At 42.0% G+C, this 11,871-nt stretch overlaps 1 long non-coding RNA gene and 1 other non-coding gene across 2 annotated transcripts; both read right to left on the bottom strand.

Annotated features, from left to right (window-relative positions):
* Window positions 1–352: 352 nt before the first annotated feature.
* On the bottom strand, window positions 353–8,714 carry LOC135558543 (uncharacterized). The gene is made up of 4 exons (XR_010458373.1): window positions 8,593–8,714; window positions 2,520–2,717; window positions 650–704; window positions 353–531 (listed from the first exon to the last, which is right to left on the bottom strand). It is a non-coding gene; the product is annotated as an uncharacterized LOC135558543 (long non-coding RNA).
* A 167-nt stretch (window positions 8,715–8,881) lies between these two features.
* Window positions 8,882–8,954, bottom strand: trnav-cac (transfer RNA valine (anticodon CAC)). Its single transcript has one exon. It is a non-coding gene; the product is annotated as a tRNA-Val (tRNA).
* Between the last annotated feature and the right edge of the window lie 2,917 nt (window positions 8,955–11,871).

Raw genomic sequence — 11,871 nt, forward strand, 5'->3', positions numbered from 1 at the left:
CTGACAGACGCACACAGGCCATGTAAACAACTGGTTACTAGCTTGTATTGGATTGATGTGTTTGCCCTCCAGGGCTCCAAACCCTGGCCACTGTCTGTCATGCACAACACACAGTGAACCCTTCTGCTCAAGATCAGGACCTATCACTAATCATACACCTCTCTGTTATTGTACACCTCTCTGTTATTGTGAGTTGTGAGTTGATGAAGCCTAGGTTAGGTTTGATGATACTGTACGTTGAGGAATTTCTAATACTCAGTTAGTGGTTATTGTTATTGAGTAGAACAAAAACCTTGGTTATTAGCTGATATTGTTGTGGTATTGCTAGCCTTGAGTGAGTTGATGAGGGACAGGTTGTTAAGGGTGATGTCGTTGTAGTAGTTCTTGATGTCGCTGAAAGCCTTCTCGTGGTTCTTGGTCAGTGTGTTGATCTGGCTGTTCTTCCTCTCCTCTCCTCGATCTCCGTCTTCCTCCTCAGGTCCTGCTCCTGACGCAGCATCTGCATCTTCGTCTCATACTTGGCCTCAATTTCTACTCAGCAGGTCAGTCAAATGGCAATAGACAGAGAGAGATGGCTATGTTTCATATTTTGGGTATATGTACAAATGTGAGTACAGTTCAACGGCAACACAGGCACAGGCATAATCACCTCGCACTTGTCTCTCAAAGTCATTTCTCGTTTTGGTAATTTCCTGGTCGTTTTTCTGTTGAAACAGAAATTGAAAGAATTTACAATCAATGCAATGTCACCATAGACGTGTGTGGAAAGCAAATATGATAAAATGGCAGAACATTGATCTGGGTGGTGAGAAGCGCATACTGACAGAAAGAGCGAGGACGCCATGCACCAGTTTGAGGCCCTTGATGAGGTTCTCGTTGGAGAGCTCCTGCTCCTTAAAACTTCTTATGGCTGGGGGGCAGTATTGAGTAGCTTGGATGAATAAGGTGTCCAGGGTAAACTGCCTGCTACTCAGGCCCAGAAGCTAAGATATGCATATAATTAGTAGATTTGGATAGAAAACACTCTGAAGTTTCTAAAACTGTTTGAATTATGTCTGTGAGTATAACAGAACTCCTATGGCAGGCAAAAACCGGATTCTGATTGCACTTCCTAAGGCTTCCACTAGATGTCAAAAGTCTTTACAACTTGTTTGAGGCTTCTACTGTGAGGGGGAGAGAATGAGAGCTGTTTCAACCAGAGGTCTGGCAGAAGGCCATGAGCTCAGTCAGGCTTTGAGGGTGCGCATGCCCTTGCCCGTGAGAGGTAGCTGCGTTCCATTGCATTTCTAAAGACAAAGGAATTCTCCGGTTGAAACATTATTGAAGATGTATGATAAAAACATCCTAAAGATTGATTCTATATATCGTTTGACATGTTTCTACGAACTGCGCATCGTGAATTTGGATTTGTGAACTAAACACGTGAACAAAAAGGAGGTATTTGGACATAAATCATGGACTTTATTTAACAAAACAAACATTTATTGTGGAACTGGGATTCCTGGGAGTGCATTCTGATGAAGATCATCAAAGGTAAGTGAATATTTATAATGCTATTTCTGACTTCTGTTGACTCCACAACATGGCGGGTATCTGTATGACTTGTTTTTGTGTCTGAGCGCCGTACTCAGATTATTGCATGGTGTGCTTTATCCGTAAAGATTTTTTGAAATCTGACAGAGGTTGCATTAAGGAGAAGTATATCTCTAATTCCATGTATAACACTTGTATCTTTTATCAATGTTTATTATGAGTACTTCTGTAAAATGATGTGGCTCTCTGCAAAATCACTGGATGTTTTGGAAGCAAAACATTACTGAACATGACGCGCCAATGTAAACTGAGATGTTTGGATATAAATATGAACTTTATCGAACAAAACATAGATGTATTGTGTAACATGAAGTCCTATGAGTGTCATCTGATGAATATCATCAAAGGTTAGTGATTAATTTTATCTCTATTTCTGCTTTTTGTGACTCCTCTCTTTGGCTGGAAAAATGGCTGTGTTTTTCTGTGACTTGGTCCTGACCTAACATAATCGTTTGGTGTGCTTTCGTCATAAAGCCTTTTTGAAATCGGACACTTTGGTGGGATTAACAACAAGTTTATCTTTAAAATGGTGTAAAATACTTGTATGTTTGAGGAATTTTCATTATGAGATTTCTGTTGTTTGAATTTGGCGCCCTGCACTTTCACTGGCTGTTGTCATATCGATCCCGTTAGCGGGATTTCAGCCGTAAGAAGTTTTAATGTCCACTTTGAGGGTGCGCATGACCTTGCAGAGCTCGTTCTCCAGCTCGGCATGCTCTTTCTGCATCAGCTTGTTAGAGACCACGCCCTCTCCCTTCAGCTCTGAGATGCTGTTCTGGTGCTCATACAGCAGATGCTTCACTTTCTGTTTGTACACCTGAGGAACCGAACAGTAACAGGAAGGACCCTGATAACTATTCTAATGTGGTTAAACACTGTTTGTGTGTCTGTTACTGTATGTGTGTGTAGGTGTGTGTGTACTATACCTTGATCTCAAATTGGTGGCGCTCCTCAGCCTCTTTCATCTCCCGGTCTCTGTTCCTCAGGTCTGCCTTCCTCTCGTCCAGGTGTCTCTTGGTGATCTTCCAGAAGGTGTGGACCTTGTCCCTCTCTAGCTGGAAGTTGTTCCTCTCCTCCCTCTCCCTGTCCAGCTTCTCCCGCAGCCGCACAATGTGCTTCTCCAGCTGACACAGAGATCATCATCATGTAGATTCAGATAAATATATGCTATGCAGCATAACCCATGGATTATCAAGCAAATGGTTGATTTGATACACCCTATCGGCAGGACAGAACAGCCTCTGGCAAGACATTGGGCGGGGGCCTATGCATATATGTAAACAATAGGTGGTGCACGATATCTAAGGAAGTCTCAAGGTTTTGCCCACCTGAGGTAGAGTATCTCATGATAAGCTGTAGACCACACTACCTACCTAGAGATTTCATCTGTATTTTTCGTAACTCTCTCCATACCACCACAGACTGACGGTGGCACTAGAACCGCACTCAATGAGCTGCATTCCGCAATAAGCAAACAGGAAAACACTCATCCAGAGGTGGCACTCCTAGTGGCCGGGGACTTTAATGCAGGGAAACTTAAATTAGTTTCACCTAATTTCTATCTGCATGTTAACTGTGCAACCAGAGGGAAAGAAATTCTAAACCACATTTACTCCACAGACAGAGACGCGTACAAAGCTCTCCATCGCAAGCAAAGATTAAAGCAGGAAGCACCAATGGCTCGGGCAATAAAAAAGTGGTCAGATGAAGCAGATGCTAAACTACAGGACTGTTTTGCTAGCACAGACTGGAATATGTTCCGGGATTCTTCCGATGGCCTTGAGGAGTACACCACATCAGTCACTGGCTTTATCAATAAGTACATTGAGGACGTCGTCCCCACAGTGACTGTACGTACATACCCCAATCAGAAGCCATGGATTACAGGCAACATTCGCACTGAGCTAAAGGGTAGAGCTGCTGCTTTCAAGGAGCGGGACTCTAACTGAGAAACTTACAAGAAATACTGCTATGCCCTGCGACGAACCATCAAACAGGCAAAGCGTCAATACAGGACTAAGATCGAATCTTTCTACACCGGCTCCAACGCTCGTCGGATGTGGCTGGGCTTGCAAACTATTACAGACTACAAAGGGAAGCACAGCCGAGAGCTGCCAAGTGACACGAGCCTACCAGACGAGCTAAATAACTTTTATACTCGCTTCGAGGCAAGTAACACTGAAACATGAGTGAGAGCAAACATGTTGGTATTACAGACTCAGACAGGGAGAGGTTGAAAATGTCAGTGAAGACACTTGATAATTGGTCAGCGCATGCTCGTAGTACACATCCTAGTAATCTGTCTGGCTCCGCAGCCGATGTGAGTAAGACCTTTAAACACGTCAACATTCACAAGGCCGCAGGGCCAGATGAATTACCAGGACGTGTACTGTGAGCATGCGCTGGCCAACTGGCAAGTGTCTTCACTGACATTTTCAATCTCTCCCTGTCTGAGTTTGTAATACCAACATGTTTCAAGCAGACCACCATAGTCCCTGTGCCCAAGAACACTATGATAATCTGCCTAAATGACTACTGACCCGTAGCACTCACGTCTGTAGCCATGAAATGCTTTGAAAGGGTGGTCATTATCCCAGAAACGCTAGACCCACTCCAATTTGCATACCGCACCAACAGATGCACAGATGACACAATCTATATTCCACGCCACACTGCCCTTTCCCACCTGGACAAAAGGAACACCTATGTGAGAATGCTATTCATTGATTACAACTCAGCGTTCAACTCAGCGTATGTAGAGGTGCATGAAATAACACCTGCCTGCTCCTTCGACATCTCCTCCATGGAAAGGCCATCTACTACTGTGGGCGTCTTCCCTTTGGCAGACTTGGCTGCGACCTTCTTTTTGGGTGGCTGTAATGCAACGCAATCTAAAAATGTTACCTCTAACTACCGAGCTGGCTAAAATGTAGTGGATTAAAGTCCTAGCTAGCTAACATTACATCGATTCGCTCAAGGTCAATAACATTAACAGTAACGTTAGTTCAAAGATGAAACACCCACATTATACACCTAAGTAAAGACAGTTTCAAGTTGGATATTCACGCTTTCAAACCTCAATAGCTTTCAAACCACTTGAGCCACAGACTCCAAATTAGTGTCATGATGTTGGAATAATTGCGCACAACATTGCACAGGTCTTATTTTCACGATTTGGACAGTACTTCGCTTTCCAGAGCTAATGAACATGTGGAAATCTGAGCAGCATTTTGTATTCCAAGTTGAATTAGTTAGGGAGCGTAAACAAAGTACAAACTTTTTTTACATTCAAATGTCAATAGCTCCTTGGTCATGTGACCCAATGACTTCAAACAAGGTTCATTCAGTATGTCCACTGACTACCTGTGTATATTGCACACCCTTTAGTTTGTCCATTTTCATCTCACATGGTTTTACATTAATTTTTCAAAATTTAGAATTTCAATAGCTCCTTGGTGATGTGACCTGGTGACTTCAAACAAGGTTCAGAATGTCCACTGACTACCCTTCTATATAGCACAACCTGTAGTTTGTCCATTTTCATCTCACAAGATTTTAAAATAATTTTTCAAAATGTAGAATTTCAATAGCTCCTTGGTCATGTGACCTGGTGACTTCAAACAAGGTTCAGAATGTCCACTCAGTGGGCCTACACATTGCACACCCTTTAGTTTGTCAATTTAGAATTTCAATAGCTCCTTGGTCATGTGACTACCCTTCTATATTGCACACTCTTGTTTGTGTACTGTAAGATCACGCGGTGTAACGTACATTTTTTATAGTTTCAAATTTGCAATAGCTCCTTGGTCATGTCATTTACACACCGAAGAAGCATGCAGTGGATATACACCCATATTGCATAACCTCTAGTCATGTATCTTCTATATTGTTGTACATTATTATTAGTTTGACAATTAGGGAGTTCAGTCCAGTGTTGTGTTTGGCATTTAACTTTAATATTTATCTTTCTATAATTGGTAGTTCTAAGTACTTATTGTCCCTGTTTATTTATTTATTTTTCCACAGTATTTAACAGTGGTACACAATAGGAGAGAGACAGATAATATCTCCTTTCTTCGTTAATATCAACCATAAAGGAAAAGGGCAAAGTACGAGAGTCATGCTATTAAATCAAATTTTATTTGTCACATACACATGGTTAGCAGATGTTAATGTGAGCGTAGCGAAATGCTTGTGCTTCGAGTTCCGACAATGCAGTAATAACCAACGAGTAATCTCTAACAATTTCACAACAACTACCTTATACACACAAGTGTAAAGGGATGAAGAATATGTACATAAAAATATATGAATGAGTGATGGTACAGAACGGCATAGGCAAGATACAGTAGATGGTATCGAGTACAGTATATACATATGAGATGAGTAATGTGGGGGATGTAAACATTATATTAAGTGGCATTGTTTAAAGTGGCTAGTGATACATTTTTTACATACATTTTTCTAAGAAAGAACCGTCCAGAGTAGTGATGCTAGGCAGGTGGGCAGATGCGGGAAGCGATCGGTTGAAGAGCATGCATTTCATTTTCTTGCATTTAAGAGCAGTTGGAGGCCACGGAAGGAGAGTTGTATGGCTTTGAAGCTCGTCTGGAGGTCAGTTAACACAGTGTCCAAAGAAGGGCCAGAAGTATACAGAATGGTGTCGTTTGCATAGAGATGGATCAGAGAATCACCAACCGCAAGAGCGACATCATTGATGTATACAGAGAAAAGAGTCAGCTTGAGAATTGAACCCTGTGGCACCCCCATAGAGACTGGCAGAGGTCCGGACAACAGGCCATCCCATTTGTCACACTGAACTCTATCTGAGAAGTAGTTGGTGAACCAGGCGAGACAGTCATTTGAGAATCCAAGGCTGTTGAGTCTGCCAATAAGAATGCGGTGATTGAGTCGAAAGCATTGGGCGGGTCGATGGATACGGCTGCACAGTATTGTCTTTTGTCGATGGCGATTATGATATTGTTTAGGACTTTGAGCGTGGCTGAGGTGCACCCATGCACCCAGCTCAGAAACCAGTGTTACGGATACAGTTATCCTGTGTGTGTGTGTATCCTGTGTGTGTGTGTTTCTTTTCTCTCCTTCTCCCCTCACAGGTGAAAATCATCACTCCCCAATCAATCATCAATCAGAAGACACACCTCCTCCTATTTCCTAACCTATCACAGTTCCTTCTCCATGGTTTAAAAACCCCATCATTTGTTTGTTCTAGAGCTCAATCTCTCTGTAAATGCCATGTCTGTAGGTCTCTGTGTTTCACTCTCGCTTTGTGTCTTAACCTCATAGCACTTTGTCATCACCTGTGAGTGTTGTTTTTGGTTATGGTGTTTGTTTGTTGCTGGTGGGAAAAGGGGGAAACCAAGACAAGTCGCCCATGGGCATACACTACCCGTAGGTGAACTTTGTTAAATACAATAGTTAGAACTGGGCGGACCACCCACTGTATTTTTGGTTAGTTAGCTGTTGTTAAAGTAGGCTAGTCTAGCTTAGGGGTGTTTTTGAATACTTATTGTTTCTTTCCTTGGGTCCAGCTCAGCCCCTTTTCCTGCTCCCCCATTACCGTGTGTTTATAAATAAACCTGGAGTTTGACGGTAGATTTCTGTTGTCGTGGTTATTTCGTTCACAATTTACTTTGTCACAATAATAATTTGCATGAGTTATGTTACGGGTCTCATTACCATCCCCCCCTAGACTGTCGGGCCAAAAGGGATTCGTAACAACCAGATTGCATAGCGGAGAAGGTACGGTGGGATTCAAAATGGTCCGTAATCTGTTTGTTAACTTGGCTTTCGAAGACTTTAGAAAGGCAGGATAGGATAGATATAGGTCTGTAACAGTTTGGGTCTAGATTGTCTCTCCCTTTGAAGAGGGGGATGACCGCAGCAGCTTACCAATCTTTGGGGATCTCAGATGATACGAAAGAGGTTGAACAGGCTAGTAATAGGGGTTGCAACAATTACGGTGGATAATTTTAGAAAGAGAGGGTCCAGATCATCTAGCCCAGCTGATTTGTAGGGGTCCAGATTTTGCAGCTCTTTCAGAACATCAGCTATCTGGATTTGGGTGAAGGAGAAATGAGGGAGACTTGGGCAAGTTGCTGTAGGGGGTGCAGAGCTGTTGACCCGGGGTAGCCAGGTGGAAAGCAAGCCCAGCCTTAGAAAAATTCTCGATAATCGTAGATTTATCGGTGGTGACAGTGTTTCCTAGCCTCAGTGCAGTGGGCAGCTGGGGGAGATGCTCTTGTTCTCCATGGACTTTACAGTGTCCCAGAACTTTTTGGAGTTTGTGCTACAGGATGTACATTTCTGTTTGATAAAGCTAGCCTTTGCTTTCCTAACTGCCTGTGTATATTGGTACCTAACTTCCCTGAAAAGTTGCATATCACGGGGGCTATTCGATGCTAATGCAGTACGCCACAGGATGTTTTTATGCTGGTCAAGGGCAGTCAGGTCTGGAGTTAACCAAGGGCTATATATTTTGTGCATCTATGCCACGGGTTAGCTACAACCAGTTTCGAAAGTGTTAGGAGTAATGGTTAAAGAGCTATTGAAATGTGAAAAATGTGATTTGTCACTATGTTGACGGTCCCTAACTGCTGTTGGTGGACATAAGGAGAACTACAGGCGAATATCCGTTGACTATCCTATCTGAAACTGACTTTACCTCGGTACATTGTACCTATGTTTTTCCTCTGAAGTTTCGTGCCTTTGTTTGCTGAAATACATTCTTTTTCAAAAAACGTTAATCAAAGACAACCGCCGACTGGTCTCGGCTCCACTCAGTGGTGAAGTTAATTCTAAACTTCCTTTACCATTGAGTGGAGTTTAGTCCGTTTACGTTAGCTAGCTAAAATGCACATTGCATGTATTCATGGAGCTAGATTAACATTACAGCACTAGTAACGTTAGCTGGCTAACGTTACCACAATGCACTGTAGTGAGTCTTTATTATATTGTTGAAAATAGAATACACATACTTACTATTCGGAAATATTGCTACCACGCACAGATATAACTGATTTCTGAAAAAGGACTATCTTTGAAAAAATAAACATCTAGCACCCTGCCTAGCTAAACACATCCATCTGCAATCGCTCGGACAACAAAGTATCATCAAAGTAACGTTGATTATTATCTCGCGAGACTGGTCTTTTGTAATATCTCTCAAGATTGCTTTTCCACTATGTTTTAAATGATCGTTTAATGTAAACGTTGGCCGAATAAATTAAACCATTGAATTATGCACCAATGTGCATTAGAGCTAAAAATATGTTTCCGCCCGGTTTCGAACCGGGGACCTTTCGCGTGTGAGGCGAACGTGATAACCACTACACTACGGAAACAGTTGCTTCAGAAATAGCTGAATTCTCTTTTCATCGTTCCTCCTGTCTTCTCTCACATCTAATGTGTTTTGAGAAAGAGGCATGGGGGGAAATGTGAGGAATCAAGGGACATCATTTGAGATCCACCCATGGACTGACAGGTTCATCAAAAATCTGTACATAATGACGAGGTGCTCATGTCTCCGCCCTGACAATGCGAATCATTGTCTCGGCAGGCGTTAAGTGTAGATCTGCTTAAATCAATATTATTTTAGACAGATTTTGTCGAGAGATAGCTAACCCTCTCGCTTCGCCTCTTTCTCTCAAGGTATTATATGGGCGATGGTAAATTCAGATTTCAATGTAAATTCTAACTAAAATAATTCTAACAGATCAGGTTTTCATCGGCATGATGATGGGAGCTAAGATATTAAACTTTTTAATCAACATTACAAATAAATACTTGAACTTTAGCTATATCGTCAACATCGACTTCTGAACACAATATAATCTAAGGGTTTATCAAAATTCCAGCGTGGGATGTAAGCAGAGAAAATGTGATAATGGATTCAGAATGGTCGCCCTCTGCTGGTAATTTGCAGGACGTGCAATGGTACAAGTAAAATGAGGGTGGGTATATTATACTGAACAAAAATATAAACGCAACATGCAACAATTTCAAAGATTTTGCCAGGCCCAGACAATCAGAATGAGTTTTTCCCCACAAAAGGGCTTTATTACAGACAGAAATAAATAAAATGTTATATTTTCAATGTTTGTATTTATTTAACTATATTTCGAAATTAATTTACCGTTTTTTTAATTGAAGTCAAAATACTACTTATATTACAGAGCAAGCGGTAAAGCTTCATATGACTCACATTTTTGTTTTGTGGGACCTTGTAAGACATTATGGTCTTCAAGGAGGCCTGGGTAAGGCCAAAATGACTGCGTTTACACAAGCATCCCGATTATATTTTTTTCTCTAATTGGTCTATTAACCAATCATAACAGCTCTGAAAAATATCTGATGTTAAAGATCTGATGTGATCTGTCAAAAGACCAATTAGTGGAAAAGAATACCAGAATTGGGCTTCCTGTGTAAATGCAGCCAATGTCACAAATGTTCAATCAAAAACTTCAATAATCTCTTCCTCAATTATGCTTTAAAATACAAATGTCAAATATATGTCAACAATCCTTCCTCAAAAGGACCCTTCTATGGATTACTTTTTGTGAAAATCCCCAAAACCATGATCGTTTTTTTGTTCTAGTTAATCACCAATTAGCTTGCAACCCATAATAGGTAACATTAAAAAGCAAAACCCTCTGACAATAGCTTCATCTGTTATAAACATCTTCATTTGAAGCAAACTCGTTTTGTTTGAATACTTCCTATAGAAGAATTAAAGCTACTCCTTGCATTTACCTACCTCACTTTCTTCCCACATTTAGTTTGTGCATGTGTTGTGTGTGGTCAATCGCGTTACATTTTTTAACCAAAAATAAAAAGGAATGGGGGAAAAGGAAAATATTGCACCACCAACTAATCCTCCACCTGTAAACCCCTATTACATTCCACCACTATTACCCACTCATCGACAAATTCTCACAAAACACCCAGACCTGCTTTAAAGAAAAGATCCTTGTCCAGTTCGAGGTGAGTAATCGCTGTTCTGATATCTAGAAGCTCTTTTCAGTCATAAGAAACAGTGGCAGAAATATTATGTACAAAATAAGATACAAACAATGCGAAAAAACACAATATAGCACAGTTGGTTAGGAGCCCGTAAAACAGCAGCAACTCCTCCGGCACCATTCTATTATCCCTGGCAACTTCATTCTATGTGAGAATGCTGTTCATTCCATTCAACGCCATAGTGCCCTCCAAGTTCATCACTAAGCTCAGGACCCTGGGACTGAACACCTCCCTCTGCAACTGGATCCTGGACATTCTGACGTGCTGCCACCAGGTAGTGAGGGTAGGCAACAACACATCTACCACACTGACCTTCAACACGGGGCCCCTCAGGCGTGGGTGCTTAGTCCCCTCCTGTACTCTCTGTTCACCCACAACTGCATGGCCGCACACAACTCCTACACCATTATTAAGTTTGCTGACGACACAGTGGTGGTAGACCTGATCACAGACGACGACAAGACAGCCTAAAGAGAGGAGGTCAGTGACCTGGCAGTGTGGTGCTAGGACAACAACCTCTCCCTCAACATCAGCAAAACAAAGAAGCTGATCGTGGACTACAGGAAATGGAGGGCCAAGTACACTCTAATCCACATCGATGGGGCTATAGTGGAGCGGTTTGAGAGCTTTAAGTTCCTCGGTGTCCACATCCCTGAGGAATTAACATGGTCCACACACACCAACACAGTCGTGAACAAGGCACCCTCAAGAGGCTGAAAATATTTGGCATGGACCCTCAGATCCTCAAAAGGTTCTACAACTGCACAATTGAGAACATCTTTGTCTGGTAGCATCACCGCTTGTTATGGCAATTGCTTGGCATCCGACCACAGGGCACTACAAAGGGTAATGCGTACAGCCCAGTACATCAGAGGCTGAAGTCCCTGCCATCCACAACCTCTATACCAGGCGATGTCAGAGGAAGGCCCTAAAAATTGTCGAAGACTCCAGCCACCCAAGTCATAGACTGTTCTCTCTGCTACAGCATATGGCAATCGGGTACCGATGCAAACTCTGTAACCAACAGGATCCTGAAAAGCTTCTACCCCAAAACCATAAGACTCATAAATAGTTACCCAAATGGCTATATAGACTATCTGCATTGACACCCTTTTGCACTAACAGTTTTGACTCACATACTCTGCTCCTTCCGCTTGTTATATATCATGTTGCCTAGTAACTTTACCCTTACCTATATGTAGATATCTACCTCAATTACCTAGTACCCCTGGACATCGG

Source organism: Oncorhynchus masou, chromosome 2 (genome assembly GCF_036934945.1).
Source record: "Oncorhynchus masou masou isolate Uvic2021 chromosome 2, UVic_Omas_1.1, whole genome shotgun sequence".
NCBI classification, from domain to species: Eukaryota; Metazoa; Chordata; class Actinopteri; order Salmoniformes; family Salmonidae; genus Oncorhynchus; species Oncorhynchus masou.